General features: G+C 39.4%; 1 protein-coding gene across 7 annotated transcripts in view; it reads left to right on the forward strand.

Moving 5' to 3' along the window:
* The first annotated feature begins 429 nt into the window (after nt 1–429).
* ENOX2 (ecto-NOX disulfide-thiol exchanger 2) overlaps nt 430–25,036 on the forward strand; it is a 317,249-nt gene continuing 292,642 nt past the window's right edge. For 5 of the 7 annotated variants that reach the window (XM_059680439.1, XM_059680441.1, XM_059680442.1 and 2 more), the window contains exons 1-2: nt 590–779; nt 2,694–2,755. The gene's annotated coding sequence lies outside the window, so the exon portion shown is untranslated. The other 2 variants (XM_059680440.1, XM_059680444.1) reach the window with 1 other exon arrangement.

Below are 25,036 nucleotides of genomic sequence, written 5' to 3' on the forward strand. Positions count from 1 at the left end.
TTTCAAAGGAAAAAATATGGCCACCAAATAGAATATATATATATATATATATATCAGATCCTTTGAAAGGATTCTAATGCAGATGGTTCACACAGAACAAGACCAGTTAAAATTGTAAGCTTATCAGAGCAAAAATAAGTCACTCAGTCAAAACTTAATAAGAATTTCAAATCACGATATGAAGTACTTCCCTCCTAAATGCTAATAGCTTAGCCAACAGCAAAATAAATCTAGAACCTTCAAATGCCTCCATAAGTACAACCCCATAATCTAAGAAGGGAGATTTTGTTTGCCAGTGCACGACAAACTACAATACCCAGAATGCTCTTCTCTGTCTGAACTCTGGGCATAATCACAGCCAGGGGATGGGAGGTGATGGGAATTGTGGGTATTTATAGAAACTACTGTCTCAACTCCATCTCCCACAATCCTCTATTTCATTTAAGTCTTTCCACCAATGCCAGTATTGGATTCTCTCCAGGACTAAGAGCCTCGAGCAACCTCAAACTACATTTCCCATGAGGACAACGACTGGGGGCTCGCTTCCCTGGTGACCAGTAACCAATAGGAGACGCCATATTAGGTGAGAGTCCAGCGTTGGGCCCCAGTGTCGGGCCTAAGCCGGCTAGAGCGAGGCGGGGAGCACAGAAGACAGTTGTGTGGCGCGTGCAGCGTGGCGTGTGACGCGCGGCGAGGACACTTCTCGCCCAGGAGCTGCCCCGCCGGCCCGATTTTCTGCGGCTGTATAAGGAGTAGCTTCGGTAGCCGGGGAGCTGGAGGTCAGAGAGGCAGAACGCCTGAGTGGCTGTGGCTGGGGACTGTGGGACTGAGGGAGTCTAGGGAAGAGGGTGCTTCCGGGGCTACTGCCCTTAGCGGTTAACTCCGCCCAGCTCCGCCTCCGCGGGGGAGGGGGCGTTGGGACTGCCAATTGAGGGTGGGCTTCTGAGCTCTCCAAGCCAATTTCTTCCAGCCACGGCAGCGCGCTCTTTTTCTCTTTTTTTCCCCTCCAACTCGCCTTCTTTCCTTTTCCACACACCCGCAATCCTGCCTTGTGCCTCCCCAGAAGTCTGAAGTTAGGGTTCTCGACCAGGGTCTTCCTTAGGTGGCGTCTCTGGACTCTCCTTACTGGTTGGAAGAGTTGGGTGATCTTTTTTTCTCTTTTCCCTCAATTTACATCTTTACAAAATTTATCTTTATTGTTGAAAGTATTACAGATGTCCCCCCCATGAACCCCCTTCTCCCCACTCCCGCCCCCTTTCCAGGCCTTCACCGCACTATTTACATTTCAGGTTTGGGCACACACCCCTTCCAAGGCACCCACTTTCCATTTCCTCTGGAGACAGGGGAATTCCTTGCCACGCCCAGGAAGTTACTTTTGTCAAATTTTCATTTTCTGTCTCATTGATGGTGAGATAAAGATAGTCGCCATCTCTTTTTTGTCCCCTCCAGCCACCCACCCCTTCCCTAACCATGATCTTTGCTGCAGTAGAAAGGGTTTCCTTTCAATTCTCAGAAGGGATAGGGAACAGAAGAGGGAAGGAATCTCACTTTTGAGATATGTCTTTAAGATTCAGTGCAATGTTCCGATGAGAGTAAAGGGCAAGTTAGACCTATTTATTTATATTTATTATTTTTTAAATTTATCTTTATTGTTGAAAGTATTACAGATGTCCCCTTCTCCACCTCCCCCCCCCCATAGCCCCCTGCACTCCACTCTCTTCTCCTCCCCAGGCCTTCCCCGAACTATTATGTCCATAGGTTATGCATATATGTATATAAGTTCATTGGTTAGTCTCTTCCCGCCCCCCCATTCCCTCTGTAGACCTATTTTTATTTATTTATCCAATCTTTAATTTCTTTGATTAAGGTATTACATATGTGTCCTCATCCCCCCATTACCTCCCCTCCCCGACTTATGCTCTCATCCTATTTTTTTTTCTCTCATCCTATTTTTAAAACAGCACTTTAGGGATTTACGGCAACGACTGATAGCACTAATATGGGCAATTTTGTATGTGGCACACCAATTACAGAATAAAGTAGGCTGTGCAAAACAGACTCTATTAATGATTTTATTATAACAATGTGAACAAAAAGTTCTGAGGCCGTTAGTGGAAGGGTATACTAATGGGATGGAGTGGGGGTGCTGACTTACGGAGTATCAAGCCAAACCCCTGGAAGTGCTGAAGTTTTGAAACTTATCTGTCTTCAGATCAATTCTGGTAGGCTTTGTGAAGAAGGTGAATTTTAACTTGGACTCCAGAGGAAATTTGAAATGGGCAAAGAGGAGGGAGAAAAATGCTTCCTCATAATACTAGGATTGGAATTGAGAAGGATAGATAGAAGAGGAAACACTTGTATGACAAGTGGGCTTACCTGAATGGAATAAAAGGTGTCAGCAGGTTTCAAGTGTACAGCTCAATAAAACATGATTTGCACACTGCATTGTGTGCCCATGGTCCAAAGCAGACTCTTTACAGTGGTTTTGTGAACCAATGTCACCCAAATAAATTTAGTTTTTTAAAAAAGATGTCAGCAGTGATAAATTGGGAAAGAAATGGTATTAGAAAGGTTGGGGTCATAATAATAGGACACTTTGAAGCATCCATATGATTTGGATAGTATTCTGTATCAAATAAAATTAAAGACAAAATATTAAGATTGGGCGATTTTTGTTTTTTTTTTCATCCTAGGGGAACCTGATTTGAGATCAATTCTTGGAGAACACAAAGAAGTGTGGTGGTGTGTTCCACGTGTGAGTTTAAACCCCAGAAGAACTTTGTCATATACACTGTTTTGTTTGTGGCTAGCTACACTCTATAGTTGTCAGTTTTAAAGCCTGGTGGCAAATTTCTTTTTTAAAATTAATTTCTGAGAGAGGGAGGGAGAGGGAAGGAGTGACTAACTGTAAGAGAGAGAAGGGAAGAAAGAGAGAGAAACTACATTGATGTCAAACATCGATTGGTTGTCTCCCACATGCCCCAAGTGGGGATCGAACCCACAACCTGGGTATATGCCTTGACCTGGAATCGAACCCACCACCTTTTGGTGCAAGGGACGATGCTTCAACCAACTGAAGTTCACTGGCCAGGGCTCAAATTTATTTCTTAAAAAATGCATTTGCTATCCTGTGCATCACATTATCTGAATTGTAGTCATTTCATTGGGTTACAATAATGACTGATGTTTATTGAGCCCATAATAATGTTCCAGGCACTGTCATAAGCATTTTGTTGCATTATCTTAATAGTCTTATTAAGTAGGTACTATTCCTACCATTTTTCTAAAAGAGGAGACTAAAACACAAAGTTAAACAAACTACCTAAAGCCATATAGATTTTAATGAATTGATTTGGGGTTTGGGTGTATAGATATCTGACTATAGAGCCCTGGCTCTGTCTACCATGGTTTGCTGGTCATGCTGTTCACTTTATTCTTGACTTTCTGCTTATGGTAAGGAGAGATTATTGTGAGTTATAGTTGATCATCTTGGCAGAAACTCAAATGATTCACTCTTAGTTTCTATGTCAGTGTGTGTCTGCTGTAAAGTAGCTGCCAAAACCAAATTAGCTTAACTGCCATTGCAGCCGTAGCTAATTTTGTCTGCCAAAACTATAGTCAGGTTGGCTATTTCTGAATAAGATGATTCACTTTGTAAAACGTCATACTTCTAAGCTCTTTAGGCCTGGACTGACTTTGTTTTATTTTTGCTTTTGAGTGACCTGGGTCACTAGGTTTCCTCCATGACCTTTGCCCACATGAAGTATTGCTGTGAGCTCTCCCTGGCTTTAGTTGGGGAAATAGAGGTCCATAATTCTGAGATAATGTAGTGTGTAGTATAATAGAGATGGGTACGGAGTGCTCTGGAAGGATGGAGAAAGGAGTGACTAACTGTAAGAGAGAGTCAGACAGAAGGCTTTTGTGAGGAGGTGAAATAACAGGTCTCAAAGGATAATGAATTTGCTAGGCAGAGAAGAGTGGAGGGGAAGCATTTCAGATAGAGGGAGCAGTCGGTAAGAAACATGTGGTTATAGAAGAGCAGTGCATAGCTATTCAATATTGAGGAATTTAGCATGACCGGGATGCAGATTGTTTGGGAAAAGGAAAGTATAATGGTAGAAAAGTCTGGAAAGATAAGTTGAGACTGCTTTGTGAAGAACTTTGAATGCAAGGCTAAGAAGTTTGGATGTGCTCTCACAGGCCAGTGTTTCTCAAAATGTAGGGCATCTACCATCAGTGGTTATGTTGTACTCCCACAAATATTTTAAATTTTACTAATGTGTCTTATAAAAGATAAAACTGAATGCACCATTTAGGAGGCTGGTGCTCAGGAGCTGAGGGAGCAACATAGAGGAGGGAACAGATTTTAGAGCCATTTAGGAGGTAGAATTAATAGGACTTAGTAGATATGAATATTATTGTTCTATCAGTGTCATCAAAATGATTTTAAAAGTCAGTATGCCATTTGTTTGTTATCTTTCAAATTCTAAGATGAGCATAGTATTGCCCAAACAGGCTGTGTACATATATTCATTAAGGTAACAGTGGAAACTATTGTCTTAAATGGGTTTGGATTGCACACAAGCATCTCAAGTGTCCTTGAGAGTGGTAGTACAAATATTCGAGATGCTGTTAAGGAATATGAGTATGATCTGTGACCCTTAGTGATCTGAGGAACTCCTTGTCCTTCAAGACTCAGTTCGTATTATCAATACCTCTGTTAAGCCTTCCTTGCAACTCCCCAACTTGCCTCCTCCACTACACATGCATGCATACATGAAGCAATGCTAGGCTTCTGGCTTCAATAGGACCCTGCATTTACCTCTGTCCTAGTCTGTACCACACTGTAGTGTATCAAGCTGTGGATATCTGTGTCCCCACCTTAGACTGTGAGCTCCTTGAGACCAGGGACCAGCTCTCATTCATCTTCATACTCATAGCATCCAAAACAGCACTTGGTACATGGTAGACACCTACCTAATAAATGATTATTGAATGAAAAGAATGGACCAACATATTCACATGAATATAACTCTGGACTTTGTAGTACCAAGTGCTACAAAAAGATTAGCTGTTTGCTGCATTTGCTACTTTTGTTGAATAAAGCAGTAAATTAAAGTGACCTGAATGCATAACTTCACTACAGATTTCCCCCTTTTTTTTCACTTTTTGACCCATTCTACTGTAGTTATCTTTTTTTTTTTTCATCATTTATCCACCCAGCCGCCTGTTCCTTAGGTCTGCCCATTTCTCTGCTCCTCTTGACAGAGTACACATTGCTCCTGCCCTGATACTCTGCCAAGGATCCATCACTCCTCTACACCCACCAAATCCTGTTTACTCCATCCTTGAAATTACTCTCAAATGGTTCTCCTCCTAGTTGTAGACACTGCTAGTGGAACTGTAATTTTATACAGTCCTTCTGGAGAGCAATTTGTCAATATGTGTCAAAAAATTGAAATTTAACATACCTGTCAACCTACCACTTCAACTTATAGGGTTCTTTATTGAGGAAATAGACATGATTTTCCAAAAATTTAGCTCTCAGGATATTTTAAAAATAAAAACAAACAAACAAAAAAGTTTATAATAGCAAAAAAGTAAAAGAAAAAAAATACATTTTAAATATCGAATACTAGAGGTTTGAATGAAATCAATTATAGTACACCTATACAATAAATTACTAATTACCCATGTAAGTTGCCGTTAACAAAAAATATTTAATGATGCAGAAAATTGTTTATGATATTTTAAGAGAAAATTTATAAAGTTGTCAGATCCCAGTTTAAATACACACACATATCACGTATACACATATGGGCATTGTACATACATGCACACATCTTTGCATGCATAAATAGGAAAAATCCTGTAATGTGAAACAAAAAAATTAATAGAAGTTTGCTATAAGTCTTAAGATTACATATGAATTCTATTTTTAACCTTTTGCAAATTTTATTTTCTAACCTGCTATAATTATACATTGGTTAATTTTTAAAGGTTAGTTAAAAATATTTTCCCTGTGTCCACCCTTACTATCATTGCCTTAGTTTGGGACACTGTACTGCGCCCACACATTCGCATGACTTATAGTCTGGATTTCTACTGCCTCTAGCCTGCCTCCCTTGCAGTGCATTCTCTACCAATGCTGACTGAATGATTTTTGTATATTGCAAATCTGAAGCTATTTGGCTCTATAAAATAGTTCAAAGGCTGCCCATTGTCCTCAAGATAAAGTCCAAACTTCTTAGACTGGCTTATAAAACCTTTGAAAATCGGCTCCCTCCTTTTCTCTCCAATATCACTTCTTCCTCCTATAATTTACCTTTTCTTAGAGTCTTAGGCCACTGCCCACCACATAATAGGTGTTTAATTAATGTTAGCCAAATGTCGATGTGGATTGTATGGGTTAACTGTTATGTGCCAGGCAATCCACTAGTACTTCATTTCATCCTTAGAGTAAAAGTGTTAAAAATACATAAAAGTTATCTTTATTTTACAGATGAGGTAAATTAAATAAAAGTGGGAAAGTAAAATATAACATTTTTTAGAGAAAAATCCAAACCATCTGCCATAACACAGCTCTCCTTATTTCCCTGCAGCCCCTGCCAGTCTTTGTCACTGTGCAGGGAAAGAGACTTTGTTCTTTCCCTTGAGCAAGTCATATGTGACCACAGTGTAACAAGCACAGTTCAGACTGACATGATCTCACCATGTCACCATTCACATTGTGCTAATGTACAGAGTTATTTCCTTTGTGCACATAACACTTCATGCAAGAGAGAAGGAATAGCTCCAAATGCTATGTTTTTCTTTCTGTTTTGAAATTCTCTGTCTTTTGGGATGGGGATGTCAGCAGAGAGCTACAGAAATCTATGAAAGAATTGAGTGCACAAGAAACAATGTGTCTCATGGGAGCCAATGTCATTGGTTAATTTATTTTTTTAAATGTCATGTAGATGTATTTTCTAGCAATCTGTCCCCAGGGAAGTTCTAGGTTGAATTCAATTGTTAATCCTATTTACAGAATGCAGCCCATGCGTGCATTGTTAAGTGATCTTAGACATATGTAGTGGATTACCATAATGACATAAATCAAATAAATATGGGATGTTTGATTTTCTCTACAAAAATGTATCAGTTTTCATATCGTCATTCAGGATCCTGCTGCATGGTCTTTCCTACATTTTCCTTATAAATACAATACCCACTGAGAAAAAAAGGATGCTCTTTAAAGGACAGAAGTCCTAAGCACGAATCATCTGAATAAAACATTACCTTGTAAGAAATGGTCACTTTTAAATACTCTAGAAAAATAATTTATAGTTCTCCTACTTCATGGTCAAATAAATTGCACATAGAAATTAAAGATAGAATTTTAATTCATTTGATGAATTATTGTGGGCTTACCATGTTCAAAGCACTCTGTTAGGCACTGTACTAGATACTTACTAACACCCCCTTTAATGATGAGAGAGAGAGAGAGAGAGAGAGAGAGAGAGAGAGAGAGAGAGAGAGAGAGAGAGAGAGAGAGAAGAGAGAAATGAATTTAGTATACATACAAGAATTAGTGTGCAAAAGAAAGAAATGAATAAAAAAAGAAGACTTTTTAACAACCAGGCCCATTCTAGAAATGAAAATTTACCCAGGTGAAAATTGGGTTATGTGCCAGGAGGGATTTATTCTTTTTGTCCTGTCTCTTTTCTCTGTGGGATATATAGGAGAAAGTGAGCTACCAGATAGCTGATAAGTAAATGATCTACTTCTCTGTTTACAAACAGTGTGAGAGATGGAACAGTGACTTTTGGTGTGTCCAGCCCTGCACAAGCCTACTGATGATGTTGTGAGAGTTATGACTATGTCAGCTTTTCCAGGGTTTCTGTTTCTGCTACAGAGATTTGGCAGACACCTCAGACAAATTTTATGTGTCTTAAATCTTCCTCAAGCTAGACTTGGCTCTTAGATTTATATGTACAAAAAAGTGAAGTGTTTACCAGTTTGACATTTTTGAAGATCAAAACAGACTCAGTTTTTTTTTTAATTCAGCATACACCTCAGTTTAGTCTACAAATAAAGCTAATTGCTGTTGCTATTTGTTTAAAACAGCCAAAATGTTTACTTTCCAGAAGTGGTGACTGATCATATGTCTATAGATTCATATCCCAGGCTTCCCCGTTGCTTCCTCTTTTTCTTGCCTACAAAGTGTAAAGTTTTGCTAAATTATTCATTTTCCTTTTTTGACTTTACTGCCACATAGTTTAAAACAATGTAGGATGGGATGTGTGGTGAAATATATTGGCAATCTAGGAGGAAAAAACAAAGAATTGTTTTTATTAGTTCCACCCTGCCCCCTTTTGGCTCAGCTTTTCAAGGGTGTCTTACCCACAAAATGCTGTTCCTTGGTATAATAATGATAAGTGAGAATAAGAACTGAAGAAATTCCAGTGATTTCTGATTAACAAGGCTGCTCCAAAGGTACCTATCTGTAGGCGGAGCACAAATGAACAGTTGGCTGTAATGCAGAATAGTTGAGACGCTTTGTGTAGAATGTTATATAAACAATATAGTATCAGTGATGAACAGTGAAAGATAATGATGGGGAAATCCCCAGTAAGGTCCCTTTTTATCCGCTCCAGCTGCTCTTCTTTTAAGCCAGCAACAACTGCCATAAAGCTGCCTGAGGTCGAAACTATCCCTCAGGCCCCATAATAGGCCTCCTACCAGTTCTTCTTCAGTCAAGTCCTCAAACACACTTCACTAGGATTATTTTGGTCACATAATATAATTTTCACCTTTCAAGAGATGCTGAGTTTAAATTCAAGGAGCACTTGATATTCAAGTTCATTTATTCAAAAGTCATTTGAGCACATATACAGGACCAGACCCTATGCTAAGTGCTGGGAATACAGTGATGAAGTAGAAGTAGTCCCTGGCTGCCCTTAAGTAGCTTACAGTCAGGTGTGGGAGATAGACACCCAAACTAATAATTATATACAGTGGGGAAAGTACTTAGAGAAAGAGGTATGTTTAAGGTGCCCAGGGATCATTATGGAGGGATTACTGCTAAGTGTGGGTAATTTACAGACTGGAGTCTAACTATGCTGAAACATAAAGGATGACTGGGCATTGCCTGGAATCTAGGTGGATAAAGAAGTGGTGGGCAAGGATTACCACCAACACAAATGAGGCAGTCACATGTAAAAATGGATAGTTCAGAAAAAGCGAGATATTGTGTATGAACCACTGGGAATGTGGGAGAGGGGAGAGAATAAGAATCTGGAAAGGTATCCCGTGACCACTTAATGAAAGAAATCTGCTTGTTAAGCAGCTTGGCCTTAATTCTATAGGCAGGGGTGATCCAGCACAGGGTTTTAAATGGGTGAGTAACAGGATTGGATTGGAGGATGGACTTTATGGAGAGAAGACTGGAGACAGAAAAAGTCAACCTGTTAATTTGGCAGTCTTTGAGAGGTCGTACGCTATTCAGCAATGCCATCTCTGCTTGCTTTTCTTTCAGCATGCAAAGATCACTTTGAACAATTGTTTCCTTCTACAGATGGGACATACTTTCCTGTGCTCCTTTTCATGTTGCTTCACTGAATATTCATTCTTTCAAGCTCAAAGCAGTGATCCCAGTAGAATTTTGGACTTGATTATTATGAAGAAAATCAGACTTTCAGAGCATAGCATCTTAGTTAAAAAAAACTGTATGAGGCTTACTTATTGCTTACTGAGTCAGCAGGGCTAACATTGCTGGTCAGCTCCCTTTGGGAGCTGGGGAAGGAAAAGGACAGAAGCTGAAAAGATGGCAAGAAGTGGCTGTTTTACAATTGCACAACATCTAGAATGTTGGAAACCCCTAAAGAGGTTCCCAGATATGGGAAATAGAGATGAGACAGAACTATCCTATCTAATAATAGACAAACATGGTAATTGACCGTACCTTCGCTACACCTCCCATCGGCTAATCAGCATGATATGCAAATTAACTGCCAACAAAGATGGCGGCTAATTTGCATACTGCAGGCAGAGTGGGACAGTGTGAGCTGCCAGTGTGCTGCCATCCAGGGCAGCCCCAGAAGACCCAGAAGCCAGCCTGCTTTGCTGCCAGGGATGCGATCGGGTATCGGGCGGCAAGGCAGGGCGGGACCTGGAAGCCCCAGAAGCCGCCTGATATAGTAGTAACTCTATCAGTAAGCACTCTGAAAGTTAGTGGCATAAATGCACCAATTAAAGGACATTATGAGGGTGAATCAAAAACAAAACCCACTTTAAATATAAAGACACATATAGATTAAAAGTAAATGAATTAAGCTGCAGCCTGTTTTGCTCAGTGGATAGAGCATTAGCCCATGGACTGAAGGGTCCCAGGTTCGATTCCAGTCAAGGGCATGTACCTCAGTTGCTGGCTTGATCCCCAGTCTCTATCAGAGCATGTGCAGGAGGCAACCAATCAATGTGTCTCTCCCTTTCCCTTCACTCTCTCTAAAATTCAATGGAAAAATATCCTTGGGTGAAGATTAACAAAAACAAAGTAAATGGATTAAGTAACATTAAAGAGATTATAAGAAAAATATATTCTAAATTTTGTTAGTTGTATAGTGGTTATGTTTAAATTATTAATACCTAAGAAATTGGGTGAAGGGTATATATAATATGCTGTAGTATTTTATAGTTTTTTTACATGTATGAGATTATTTCAAATTAAAATATTAAAAAATTAAAAATTAATAAAATATTAATTGAAATGTATCTGCATTACATGAAAAATCTCCTAATTGCTTCTAGCATAATTTATTAAATTGTGCTAAAATTTACAAGGGTTCAATTGAAAAATATCTTAATTCTAAATGATATAATAAAAAATATATAATAGTGCAGTTATAAGCACTTATCTGAAAATAAAAATTTAAAGAAGTGAATTTAAAGAAGGGATTAGCCAAAGAAAATATATGCACAACCCATGGACACAGACATCAGAATGGTGATGGCCAGAGAGAAGTGGGGGGCAAGAGCTGGGTAGAGGGGGCAAAAGGGGGGAAATAGGGACATCCTATATAATAATAATAATAAAAGGCTAATATGCACATTGACTGAACGGCAGAATGACCAGTTGCTATGATGCGCATTGGCCACCAGGGGGCAGATGCTCAATGCAGGAGCTGCCCCCTGGTGGTCAGTGCACTTCCATATGGGGAGTGCCACTCAGCCAGAAGCTGGCTCATGGTTGGCCAGCACAGAGGTGGTGGCAGGAGCCTCTCCCACCTCCGTGGCAGCACTAAGAATGTCCAACTAACGGTTTAGACCTGATCCCTTGGGGGCCTAAGCCTCTAGTCGGACATCCCCCGAGGGCTCCCTGGCTGCCAGAAGGATGTCTGACTGCAGGCTTAGGCCTGATCCCCCAGAGAGTGGGCCTAAGTTGACAGGTAGACATCCCCCAAGGGGTCCTGGACTGTGAATGGGCGCAGGCCGGCTGAGGGACCCCCCCCTGAGTGCACAAATTTTTGTGCACTGGGCCTCTAGTCTATATATATAAAAGACTGTCTGACTGCTAGCTATGATGCATACTGACCACCAGGGGGCAGATGCTCAATGCAGGAGCTGCCATGACGCGCACTGGCCATCTATCTATATATATAAAAGGCTAAATGTCCATCCGACCAGTAACTATGACATGCACTGACCACCAGGGGGCAGACACTCAATGCAAGAGCTGCAATGATGTGCACTAGGCATTTAAAAATAAATGGCACCATAGACCTGGAGCTGACAAACCAACACTCGGCTTCCCCCAAGTGGGACACAGGCCACGCCACCACCCCGAAGCAACACCCCACCAAATTGCAGCCAACACTGCCAAGATCTTATGGTGCAAAATGCATCCCACAGCCCAGCTCAACCAGGAAACGGTGGCTGTGGGCGTGGGGTAATGACGTCACATTGCAAAGCCCAGCTTCCTCTCCCTAGAGCCTTCATCCTATGGATAATGGGAAGCCATTTATGGTATCTGAGTTAGAGAAAGAACATGTTCTAAAACTGGCTAGATCAGCCGTGGGCAAACTACGGCCCGTGGGCCAGATCCGGCCCGTTTGAAATGAATAAAACTAAAAAAAAAAAAAAAAAAAAAGACCGTACTCTTTTATGTAATGATGTTTACTTTGAATTTATATTAGTTCACACAAACACTCCATCCATGCTTTTGTTCCGGCCCTCCGGTCCAGTTAAAGAACCCATTGTGGCCCTCGAGTCAAAAAGTTTGCCCACCCCTGGGCTCGATAGTACAATTTGTTTGGGCATAGGTACCTCCAATATGCATTTGTTTTATATCATACTAGTGTCCCGGTACACAGATTCGTGCACATTGAAAGGAAATTAATTAGAAGAAATATTTTAATATCGCTATTTGCCCTTTCTCTGTAATAGAAGTGTCTACCAAATTCACTTTCTGCAATGACAGATCAAAATACATGTATGCAACTGGCGCCAGCAAGAGCTTTATATGTATCACACATTTATTCCTATGTGACTTATTTTTCTCTATATAAATATGATTATTTTGTTCTGAAACATTTGAGATTGAAAAAGGTGTACCTCTTACCCCTCTCATTTCTTCTTCAACATTTTATGATGTCAGATTTTAAATATACGGAAAAGTTGAAAGAATTGTACAGTCAACACCCATATACCTACCATTTAGATTCTATAATTAACAGTTTTTTAATTTGCTTTATCACCTATCCATCCTTTTATGCATTTCAAATTAAGTTGCAGAAACTGTATACTTATTTAGTATGCATATCATTAACTAGACAAACAAACCATTTTGTGCTCTGAAATCAACCAAATCATCCAGTTATACCTGCATTTGCTGTCTTGCCAAAATTCTCGTCTACCTGTGTATCTTAGATGTGTTTGGCCATAGAACACATGTCTCTTTGATTAACTTTTGGATGCTCCTCCATTTCATCTAGTACAGTGCCAGACACACAATTCCATAAATACCACTTAATGCTGATGAGTAGAAACAGAGCTAGAGCCAGGGGAAGAATCACAATAAAACTAGATTAATCTGAGGAAGGTGGTGTGTATATGAGAAGAGAGCCACAAGTAGATGGCAGAAAGAGAGCTAGGGCTTGAAGAACTGGAGAAAAGGGGGCTTTACTTAGCCCACCTTGGACTTTCAGCAGTACTTCTACCTGCTACTTTCCAATCCTCTATTTTTTTAAACTTTTTTCTGGATATTCTTTTTTAAAAAAAGATTATATTTCTTGTTGAAAGTATTATAGATGTCCCCCTTTTCCACTCCTTTAGCCCCTCTCCTCCTCACTCCTATTCCCTCCCCAGGTCTTCACCTCACTATTGTCTGTGTCCATGGGTTATTCATATATGCATATAAGTTCTTTGGTTGATCTCTTCCCTCCCCCTGCCCCACCATTTCCTCTGAGGATCCTCAGTCTGTTGTATACTTCCATGTCTCTGGATCTATTTTGTTTGTCAGTTTATTTTGTTCATAAGATTTCACATATAAGTGAGATCATGTGATACTTGTCTTTTTCTGACTTACTTGTTTCATTTAGCATAATACTCTTCAGGTCCCTCCATGCTGTCTCAAAGGGTAAGATACTTCTTTTTTATAGCTGCATAGTATTCCAGTGTATAAATGTACTACATTTTTTTAAATTTTTATTTTTATTCACTCACCTCTTTAAAAGGATAGGTTCCAGGAAATTAGGAACAATTGCTGTTCAGCAGAGCTCATGACAAGTATTCCTGCTACTACTTAGGTACCACCAATTAGTATATTCATGTTACTTCATGAATATGCTTATCTACTGCAAGGTGAGGCTTAGTTTTAGAGGGTATGAGTGGGCTACTGAAACTTCTTTCAAACCAAATCTGTGCTACAGATGAAAGAGTACTTGAGTTCAATGAATCCTATTTTTATTTTTATTTATAACATTTTATTTCTTGATATGTTGCTTATGAATACAAGGTTAGTTCTAATAGGCATTGATTGAATAATTATTTTGTGCCAGGCACTGTGCTAGCAGCTGTCACATCATTAATGCTTTCCAATAACTCAATAAGGTAGATACTACTTCTTTCCCCATTTGCCAGATAAGACTACTTGAGACAGCATGATTAAGTACCTTGCATATAAGCCAGTATTCAAGAAACACTGGTTTGTCTGACTCCAGAGCCCAGTGGCTTACCCACATTGTCAGAAGAAAATTTTTTAATAATTGTCAGCCAAGTATAAATTCAAGAAAGTTAACTTTCACTGATTTGTTCACTAAGCAAGTCCAATTGAATCACTGACTTAAGAAGAAATTTAGTCATTGAGACTGTAATCAATAGAATGTTGGCATAGTAATGGATTCAGATTGCTTGAGTTTAAGTCCCAGTTTCATCACTTACCAGTTGAGTGATTGTAAGACAGTCACTTAACATATGTATGTCTCAGTTTCTTCAATTATAAAATGAGGATAATACCTACCACATAGCTGTGTTGTGAGGACTAATTAAAAAAAATATAAAGTATCATGCCATGTCTGACATACAATAGGTGCTCAGCATATTCTTGATCACTTTCTTTTCCTTCTTCCTTTTTAGGACCAGACCACTCACCTGTATCTTTCATTTAAGGAAAACAAACTGTTCCTGAAACATTATTTTGAAGAGAATTATTCTGAAAAATAGTATTAGGCTGACTATCCCCAAGGATGAGCAAGGACAGTTGCCTAATTCTTATGTGAACTTTATTTCAAAATAAACTAGAAACATGAACCCTTAGGAGAATTGGGGTGGTCCATCTCTCTGCCTCTTGGAGATTTGGGCCAAATTGTGACATCATCTATTTTGTCACTAGACTAAATTTCACAATTGGCATAGACTATTAGACCTGGGATATTGGTAATTCCAGCCATTTCAAGGCAAGCAAAATGAGGCTAAAAGAGTAAGTTACTTGTTTAAGGACAAACAGCAAAAAATTCAGGAGAATTCAGTTTTCCCAACTCCTTATCCAGTGTTCATTCTGTGGTTCCTTTGAGGGCTCTAAGGCTGGAGAAAACAAGTCTTGGTGTATGCTCTTCTCAGGAGCTTGAATTTATTAGACTTGCAGGGTTTGGTACAAGTTTGATTGGTTCAGAAAATAGGAAGTTTTGTTCTGGTTCAATTTGATTCACTAGTTGTTGCTTTCAAACTGTTAACATTTCTGTTTGCAGTTTAACAAATTATTTTTGTTTAGATTCACAGTTTGGTTCAAGTTTTTGGATCTATGCAATCTTTCATTGGGATTTTTGTTTTTGACAAAATTACTCAAAATCCAAGGTGTTTAACAATGGGAATTCACTTGAAAACATCAGTCAGCCTGGTGATTGCTGCTGAAAAGGAGCTCAGCTGATTAGGGAACCATTAGTGCTTACATTCTGCAGTTTGAAATCAGGATAATGGAAACATTGTATTGGTTTTTGATATATATGTTTGTGTGTTTCTTTTTTCAGGATTCTCTGATGCTTTCATTTTTGTTCTTGCTAATCTGGGTTGAAACTGCTGTCTCCCACCCCATTGCCTTTTGTGACATAATGTCAGGCATAGTCTTGATATGATTCTCATCTTTTCACTCTGGGAGACAACAAAAATCACCTTCCCTGTCTTTTCCCCTTTACTTTGAATGGCCCTCTTTTGAAGAACTTGGGGAATATGAATTTCAAGCTTAAATATGTGAAGCATTTTAGGTGCAATGCTGAAAGACAGAACAGCCTGGTCCTGAAATACAGCCCCTGTTTCTTTCTTTCCAATGTGGTTTTAAAAATCAGGCAAGCCTCCTTTGCTGAATCTGAAATTGGGTTGACAGCTTTATTTGTGGCCAGACATTCCACAGGTAAGCCTGTGGTGGTGGGTTGGAGTGATAAAGCCCCTAGGGAACGGTATCCTACCTGGTTGGCTTTCCATGTGTCAAAGGAAAGTAAATTCTGGTGCTAGAGATGGCAGTGATTTTTTCAAGCTCTTGAATATTTACCTAAGCATTTGGAAGGGTAGAATTGCAGCTTGATGTTAAAAGGACCATTCCTAGTAACTCAAAGCACAAAGAAACCTTTGGAGTAGTGGTCGCCAACTGGTGCTCTGCGGACCACTGGTAGTCTGTGAGGTCCAAAAGGTTGGCGACCACTGTCTAAGAGATGAGATTTTGAATGATTCCAGCAAGTGTGTTTGCTTCTGTTTATAAATAGAAGTTCTCACTTTAGATTCATTTTTTTTCTCCTCTCTTCACCTCCCCTCTCCTTGTTTTTCTTCTCTCCATTTCTCTTTTCCCTTTCCAATCCTCTCATTCCCATTCCTCCCTTAATAGCTAACTTGCTCTTAGCTATCAGTCACCTAACTCTTTGTCACTTACTGGTATAATATCCATTTTCCCCATTGATTTAACATATATTTTAGAGAAGGACTTTACTGTCATTTTTAGTATTGGTGGTGACATTATAAGGGACAATTAGAAAGTTTTGTTTCTTCTCACAGGAAGTGGGCTAGGCATTTGTTTGAAGACACAGATGGCATGGGAGGGGGCCAAGGGGAGTGACATCTGATATTTCTGCTATAGCTCCCACCTTTCTTTTGGCTGCTTTAGATTTGGCCCATGTAGACAGGCACACACTTGGGTAACCACCATACAGATGGAAATCAGGACATGTGGGATTTGGCTGAACCAAACATCCCCAAACATTGCCTGGATCATTTAGTGCCCCAGGTGTGGTCACCCCAGGACTTCATGTGTGAAAAATGTGTCCCAGCTTAAGCCAGCTGGTCACTGTATATATATAAAATCAAGACAGATTAGAGATTCATAAAGCATGACTTTGGGTTTTTACATTGTGTGTTTAGATTTAGCTAATCAACCTGAATTCTTCCCCTCGCACTGGGCAGTGAGGATGTACCAGGTTAAAAGAAAGATTTAAGAAAAGTAGAGGCACATTGTCCAGGAGTTGCATTTTAGATGGAACATAATAATCATATAAATACAAATGGACCAACTTTTCAGAAAGTAAAGAAGGAATCAAATGACTTCAGCCTCTTTAATAAACTTTTGATGTATTATATATCAGATTTTTTTTTCTTTTCAAAAAACATCTTCTGTGGAATTTTAAGACTAAACAGTGCTTCCTTCTAATGTTAAAACTGGAAAATTGGAGAATGTTTGTAAAGTTATACTGATCCTTTCTTTTTATTTTCCTTATGTGGTAGAGATGGCTCAATTCAGTCATTTAGTTAAGATTTGTTTTGGGGTATAATATTAATAAGCCCATATAATTTTATAGCTCTTTATAATTTACAAAAGGGGTTTCATTTCTATAATCTCATTAGCTCTTCATAGTGATCCCATGAAGCTGTAGGGGGAGGTAATATTTTGTCCAACTTATAAATAAGAAACCTGTGTTCAGAGAAGTTAAGTGACTTATCCAGTGTAACACAGCTAGAAAGTTATAGAACTGGAACCTAATTCAGGTTTCCTGATATTCAGTCCAAGTATTCCTTCAATTATGTGATGTTTCCTTTCTATCTCCTTTTTGTTCACACTCATGATTAATTTTGATATTGGTTTAGAAAAATATGCTTCATTTTAGCAGATGAATAAAACTGACGCTCTTACAGGTGAAGTATCTTCTTAAGGTCACCTGGAGAGTCCTGTACATAGCTCTTGGCTTTCACCTTGACTTTTAATTGAACTATTTTTAGGTATACATAGATTGTATTTCAGTACTAAATACATGCACAAAAGTTCTGTGATCCACTGATTATAGGTGTAAAAGCTGCACCTGGGGAATTGGACTAAAGATGAAAAGTTGACTTAAAATAATTAGCTTCTTGCCTTTTTGTTAAGAGATGTCATGTTCAATAGAATTTAATTTCTTTATACTTCCTTTGCTTCCAGCCTTTTACATGCAATTCTTTAGGGAAAATTAGCAAATATTCATTTTGAATGTTGATTCCTCAGGAACCAGGGTAGCTGGAGGAAAGAGAAAGCAGAGGGGTGACTTTCCATGCTCTATAAGAATGGGCAAGCATTATTTTGTTTGGTGCTGCGAGCTAAGATTTCTTCTAAGGCATGCAAATCGTAAAGTTCTGATTTGTCAACTGCATGCTGTTTCTTTAGGCACTGATGTATGAAATCCTGAACAAATTCTCCAATGAACATACTGCTAATTGCTTCTCCACCTGCTCTCCAACCTCTTACACCCCACCCCCTCCACTCCCAATTCAGCCTATAAGTGTCCGTCAGTGGAGATGGATGGTGACACATGCAGTAATAGCAATTCATAAAAGCCCGTTCCAGCCCTTGTCTTCAAGGCTCCTGGATTTTCCACTGCCTGCTTTTGTGTAAGTGAAGTGGATGGAAGTGCTACCGGCATCAGAATCCACCTCCCTATGCTCCGTTGCTAGAGCTCAGTTGCTCGGCTGGAGCTGAGCTAAACAGAAGCATCGGATCTGAGCTGAATTTTAGCTATTTTTTTCCCCTCAATTGGGTTTAGGGGTAGTATGTAGTGAGGGTTTGGGGTGCTTTGGCTTTTCTTTTTGTGGAGAGAAGAGGGGAAAGGGAGAATAACTCACGGTAGGATACAACGTGAAACAGTTCCCTGAAGAGTATCACGATGTTCCTGGTACAATATACAGGTATAGTATGTTTTATTTAATCTGAAATTTACCTTTTGTTTAAAAGTGCATTCCTCTCCTTTTTTGCCTCCAGTTCAACTATACTGAAGGACAAATAAGGTTCTAATTAGCTAAATAAAATATCTGCATAAAACATGCTTTCCCCTAGCTATGTTTGTAGCAGATTGCTGTGTGAAATCTGGGTTTTCTGTTAAAATAGTAGTCCCGATCCTTTAATTGTGCACGCTTCTCTGCTGTATTCTTGTATTGAATTTCTCAAGTCTTATGTTTGCAACTGGTAGTATGTGATAGCGCCTAGGGTGTTTGCACAGAAGACAGTGCTTTGGAAGCAAAAAAAGAAATTTTTAAACACTTAAAATGTTGTGTGTGTGTGGGTTTTTTTGAGTTTATCAACTCCTGTATTTCTTAATTGATTGTCTTGATTTGTTAAGAGTAAGGAGACCTCAAATAGGAAATATTCCAGAACACATTTTTTCAGTAAATTTATTTTTATTTCATTATTTAACTCACATTGATGAACATTATATATTATTTTTATTTTTTTCTCCTGATAGAAAAAAAAGTGCTAGAAACAGCAAGGGTAAAATGCCAGCTCAAAATCATTTGTATTGTAAAATACCATTGAACCAGAAGTGTTCCAGTATTTCTTAAGCTTTTAGAAATATACTGGTCCATAATAATGAAGAAATTGAAGACTGATCAGGTTTTGGTAAATGTTGTTTAAAGGGTTTCTTATACATATAGCATTAGACAGAAAGGATCCTTCCAAATGAAAAAAACAAAACAAAAAAAAAACAAAACAAAAAAACCACCTTGAGAAAGTTTCACTTTCTTGCTGAACAGAGCAGAAGCTTAGTTCCTACAATCACATGTTTTAATAAGTTTTACTCAAATTTATTGTGAAGGACTTTCACCTCCATTCTTGCTTTATTATCCTTAAAATATTGTGCTCCTGTTCTTAAGAGCTTAAAGATCATGTTCTGTTTGATGCGTGGTTTGACAGTTGATTTCGCTCCTCATTAATTGGACAGCATGCAGATGATGTGGAGAAGTGAGTGAGTGACAGTATTTCAAGGTTACGCTGAAGAGCATACAGTGAACCTTAGTGCCTGGACCAACAGCTGCTGAATTGAATTGTCTGCAATTAAAGCAACAGCAGGTTTGTGTAGACTCCCTGCAGCCCATTTATTTGAATTTATAGCTCCAGTTTCTTCTTTGGGTCGCGGATGGTTTGTTTCACTAAGTGTTGAAGAGTTGTGCTTGTTGGGTGTTTTTCCCATACTCCAGTGCATGCTTGGCTCTAGAAGATCTGTCTGTGTACATTTTTAAAGTGAGAAGTTGTTGTGGTTTTTGTCTTTGGATTAAAACCAGAGAATGACTCTTTTTCTCCACTATAAAAGTAAATAGATATATTTTCATGGAAAATATTGCTGTGTTCAATAAGTAGAGGTTTCTCATGGACCTGTGTTACTTGTTGAAATTTCTGGCAGTGAAAAATGTTGGATTTTATTATGCTATAGGAATTACTATATCTGGGAAGAACTGGTCTATGCTAATAAAAGTGTTTATGTTTAAAAAATAGTGACATTTTCTCCTTGCCATGCCTCAATTCCAGAGTGACCTAATGAGCAATGTCAAATCCATCTAGGTGGCTTTTATGACTAAATTTTGTTTGTATGGTAATAGTGAACACATGTTTAATTTCTTCATGGTTTTACAGTTTCAGTATAGTTGTTGATTATTGACTCACAGGGGATGTGGAATAAAACATGTACACGGTGGTTTAACATATACTTAGTCAGTTTATCTTTATAACAACCCTGTGTAAGGTCAGTGACATTATGATCTCCATTTCATAGGTAAGAAAACTGAGACTCAGAGGATAAGTAACTAGCCTAGGGTCTCACATCTAATGAGTGGCAGAGGTCGAACTCATAGGTTATTCAGGCTGATTCAATAATCTGAGCATTTTTTCCCCCTTACACCTTACAGACTGACCCTCACTTGATGGATCCAGGGTAAATTTGACTTAAGCTACTAGTCAGGAAGACTACATTCATTCATTTACTAAGAAATGTGTTATTTATAGAACTCTAGAGATTTTTTCAAGCTGTTTTAAAACCAACATTTATTTTAATATGTGAGTGCTTTCCAGATTAATTTTACAGATATATAAAGAAGCATTAGTAGTTTGATTAATTTATGATTCAATATGAGTGAAGAGAGAGCCTTGTGAAGTTATTGGGAAGTAAAATGTCCAATCAAAAGGTTAATTGGAATATTTTCCTTCTAAACCAAGCTAGTTGTTTTTAATATTCTGTGCAAAAAGTGTATGATTGTTTTCATAAAAGTATGTGCATTTTAAATACACTGGCCGTAAATGTGAGGTGCTGTATGTTTTAAAATTTGAGTATTTTATCCACATCAACAGAAAAAAATATATAGGCTAACACAGTTTCACATCTTTTTCCCCCCTCCCCTCCCCTCTCCTTCCCTCCCCTCCCTTCCCTTTCCTCCCTTTCCCTTCCTGTTTTCCCATCTTTGTAAATTCACAAATGGTTTCTCAATTATAATGGTTTCTCTTTAGGCAAAAGGGGGGAAAAAACACTTTCTGTACCACTGAAGAAGGGAATACTGTTTAAAACTACATTATCTTTTTTAATTTATTTACTTTTATTTTTTTATTGCTTAAAGTATTACAAATAATAGTACATGTCTTTTTTTCCAGTTGACCTTCCCCCAGCCTCCCCTACCACCCCCCCCCAGCACATACCCTCACCCCCCTCCCAGTGTCTTGCATCCATTGGTTATGTTTATATGCATGCATACAAGTCCTTTGGTTGATCTCTTACCTCCCCCCCCCCCCGCAACCCTCCCCAGACTTCCTGCTGTAGTTTGAGAGTCTGTTCCATGCTACTCTGCCTCTGTATCTATTTTTGTTCATCAGTTTATAATGGTCTTTATTATCCATAAACAAGTGAGATCATATGGTATTTTTCTTTCATTGACTGGCTTATTTCACTTAGCATAATGCTCTCCAGTTCCATCCATGCTGCTGCAAATGGTAAGAATTGCTTCTTTTTTTATAGAAGCATAGTATTTCATTGTGTACATGTACCACAGTTTTCTAATCCACTCAGCTGCTGATGGGAATTTAGGCTGTTTCCAAATCTTGGCTATTGTACATTGTGGTGCTATGAACATAGGGGTACATATTTCCTTTCTGATTGGTGTTTCTGTTTTCTTGGGATATATTCCTAGAAGTGGGATCACTAGGTCAATGGGAGTTCCATTTTTAATTTTTTGAGGAAACTCCATACTGTTCCTCACAGTGGCTGTACCAGTCTGCATTCCCACCAGCAGTGAAGGAGGGTTCCTTTTTCTCTGCATCCTCTCCAGCACTTGTCTTTGGTGATTTGTTCATGATAGCCATTCTGTGTGAGGTGGTACCTCATTGTTGTTTTGATTTGCATCTCTCAGATGATTAGTGACTTTGAACATGTTTTCATATGTCTTTTGGCTTTTTGAATGTCCTCTTTCGAAAAGTGTGTATTTAGGTCATTTGCCCATTTTTTGATTGGGTTGTTTATCTTCTTTTGTTAAGTTGTATGAGCTCCCTGTAAATGTTGGAGATTAAACCCTTATCGGAGATAACATTGGCAAATATGTTCTCCCATTATCATTTCTTCAGATGAACCCAGAGAAATGCATAGCTCATATTAGTTCTCTGGTAAAACGTCTTCTAAAACCTCTTCAGGTAATATTCTTAAACCAGTCATTCTTAGATCTGAATTTATTAGTGACTATCCTCATGTTCTGGGGAAATGACTGGATGCTCACACCATAGACAACTCTTCAGCATTTGACAATGAATATCTGAGCACACTGTCAACCAAATGTGCCAGAGATAGGGCAGATATTGTTATGACCTGTTTATGAGACTTTTAGAAAGCTGGTAATGGATATATTATCTCAGATATCATGTAATTAGAATTTATCCTTATCTAAGATGATATCCTTATACTTTAACATATCTTAAAGTAAAGCTATTCTTTTATTATTCCCTTCTAGCCAAAGAGAAAGGATGATGATATAAATCCTTTTATCATTCTTCAGACCTAAATGGAAATTGACACTAAAAGAACACAGGAGGGAATTCTGGGGAATGGGTCAGAGTTAGAGGGAGTACAACTGGGAGAATTAGGCATGTGTTTGGAAGCTCCATGTTAAACTTGGTTTCAGGTGGCAAATTTCCTGTGCAGTTGGCAACTCTGGCTAACACCCTTCATTCTTTTTTCCTTTTTATTGAATTTATTGAGGTGACACTGGTTAATAATTATATAGGTTTCAGGTGCACAATTTTACAACACATCAACTGTACACTGTATTGTTTGTTCACCGTAGTCAAGTCTCCTTCCATCACCATTCTATTCCTCTCTCTGGGAACAAACACTCTAAAAATAAATGAAAAAAAAATAGCTTATTTGGGCTTTTAAAGAAATTGACATTTTTTGATTGGTGGAAAAAAAAATCTTTCATTGGAAAAATCATGTGTTGTTTGAGGCCAAGATAAATTAGAGGGAGTAGAGTTTTAGGTTCTGGTTGTTTAGGGAAACTGAAGTTGGTTTTCTGATGATTTTTTTCCCTTCAGTACACATTTGAGTGTGTTTTAGGAGAGTGAAAGGCAGGTCTTAGGGATTGGTGTGGGGGTGGGGGGCCTGTGTGTGTGTGGGGGAAGGGCTAGTATATACCAGCCAATGGTGTGCTGGAGTCAGCTTAATCTAGCTTACTGAAGGGGATCACTAAAAATATTTACAAATTTAAAAATTTACTGTGTTTTTTCCCCTGAAAGGACTTAGGTGTTAGCCAGAGTATGAGTAATAGTAAAGGTAATGCTATCTATGCAGTACAAGATACTACAGATGCCCCAAGGGCTACTACACTATGCTAACTGCCATCCCTTAGATATAGCACTGATGCCTTCAATGGTTATGGAACATAGCACAATTAAGTGTATCCCCCACATATCTATCTATCTTATATAATAAAGATGTAATATGCAAATGGTTGTTACACCTTGATGCCTAACCACTGACCGTGTAACAACCAGATCATGGATCAGCAGGAGGGTGCGGCAGCGAGCTACAAGTGGGCAGGGGAGAGCTACAGGAGGGGGCAGGGCAGCAAGCTGTAGGGGAGCAGGGGGAGCTACAGGAGGGCGGGGCAGCAGGTAGAGAGCTACTGGAGGGCGGCAGCAAGCTACTGGTGCACATATTCATGCACAGGGCTACTAGTATATATATAAAAGCCTAAGCAATCACTACAACCAGTCGCTATGGCACACACTGACCACCAGGGGGCAGATGCTCAATGCAGGAGCTGCCCCCTGATGGTCAGTGCACTCCCACAGCCAATCTCCTGCAGCTGGCCAACTTCCTGTGGTCCCTCCCCACTGGCTGGCCAGCCAACCTCCTGTGGTCCCTCCCCTCTGGACTGGGTGAGACAGCCCCGATTGGCCCTGATCGCTGGCCAGGCCAAGGGACCCCACCTGTGCCCAAATTCATGCACTGGGCCTCTAGTATATGTATAAAAGGCTAATATGCTAAGTATCAGACCATCTGACTGGTCGCTGTGATGCAAACTGACCACCAGGGAGCAGATGCTCAATGCAGGAGCTTCCATGACGCGCACTGGCCACTTACAGAGAAACGGCACTGCAGACCTGGTGCCCAGAAAGCAACACTCGGCTCCCCCAAGTGGACACAGGCCCGGCCACCACCCCAGAGCGACAGCCCACCAAATCAGAGCCGATGCTGCCAAGACCCCATGGCACAAAATGCATCCCACAGTACAGCCCAGCCCAGCCAGGAAACGGTGGCTGTGGGCGCCGGTTAATGATGTCATGTAGCAACACCCGGCTTCCTCTCCCTAGCAACTAGCCTCCTTGGAGTTTCTTCAGCCCAGGAACATAACTTGCTTTATAGCCAGGTGGAAACATTTTACACTTTAACCAAATGTCTGTGAAGCATTTTCACGTGCCTCATCTTATTTGATCCTCACAGAAGTCCTGGAGTAGGTAGATAGGAGACTCTGTGGAATCCTATTTTCATTTCATTAGTCAGAAAATGGAGATTTAGGAAGTTTAGAAACTTGACTCAGCTGAAAAGAAGTAAGAAATGGACCTTGAAAATGACTTCAGGTTTTCTCACTGCACAGAATATAATCAAACACTGCTGCAGTTAAATATTTTACCCTTTGTTCTCCCTGCATCACCTGTAATAATAATCTGCTTTGCATTGATATTTACTGCTGTGTTGCTGACAATTACCTGAAAGAGAAGTTGGGGTGCTTCACTGGGCTGGAAAAA

This window comes from Myotis daubentonii, chromosome X (assembly GCF_963259705.1).
Source record: "Myotis daubentonii chromosome X, mMyoDau2.1, whole genome shotgun sequence".
Taxonomy (NCBI): Eukaryota; Metazoa; Chordata; class Mammalia; order Chiroptera; family Vespertilionidae; genus Myotis; species Myotis daubentonii.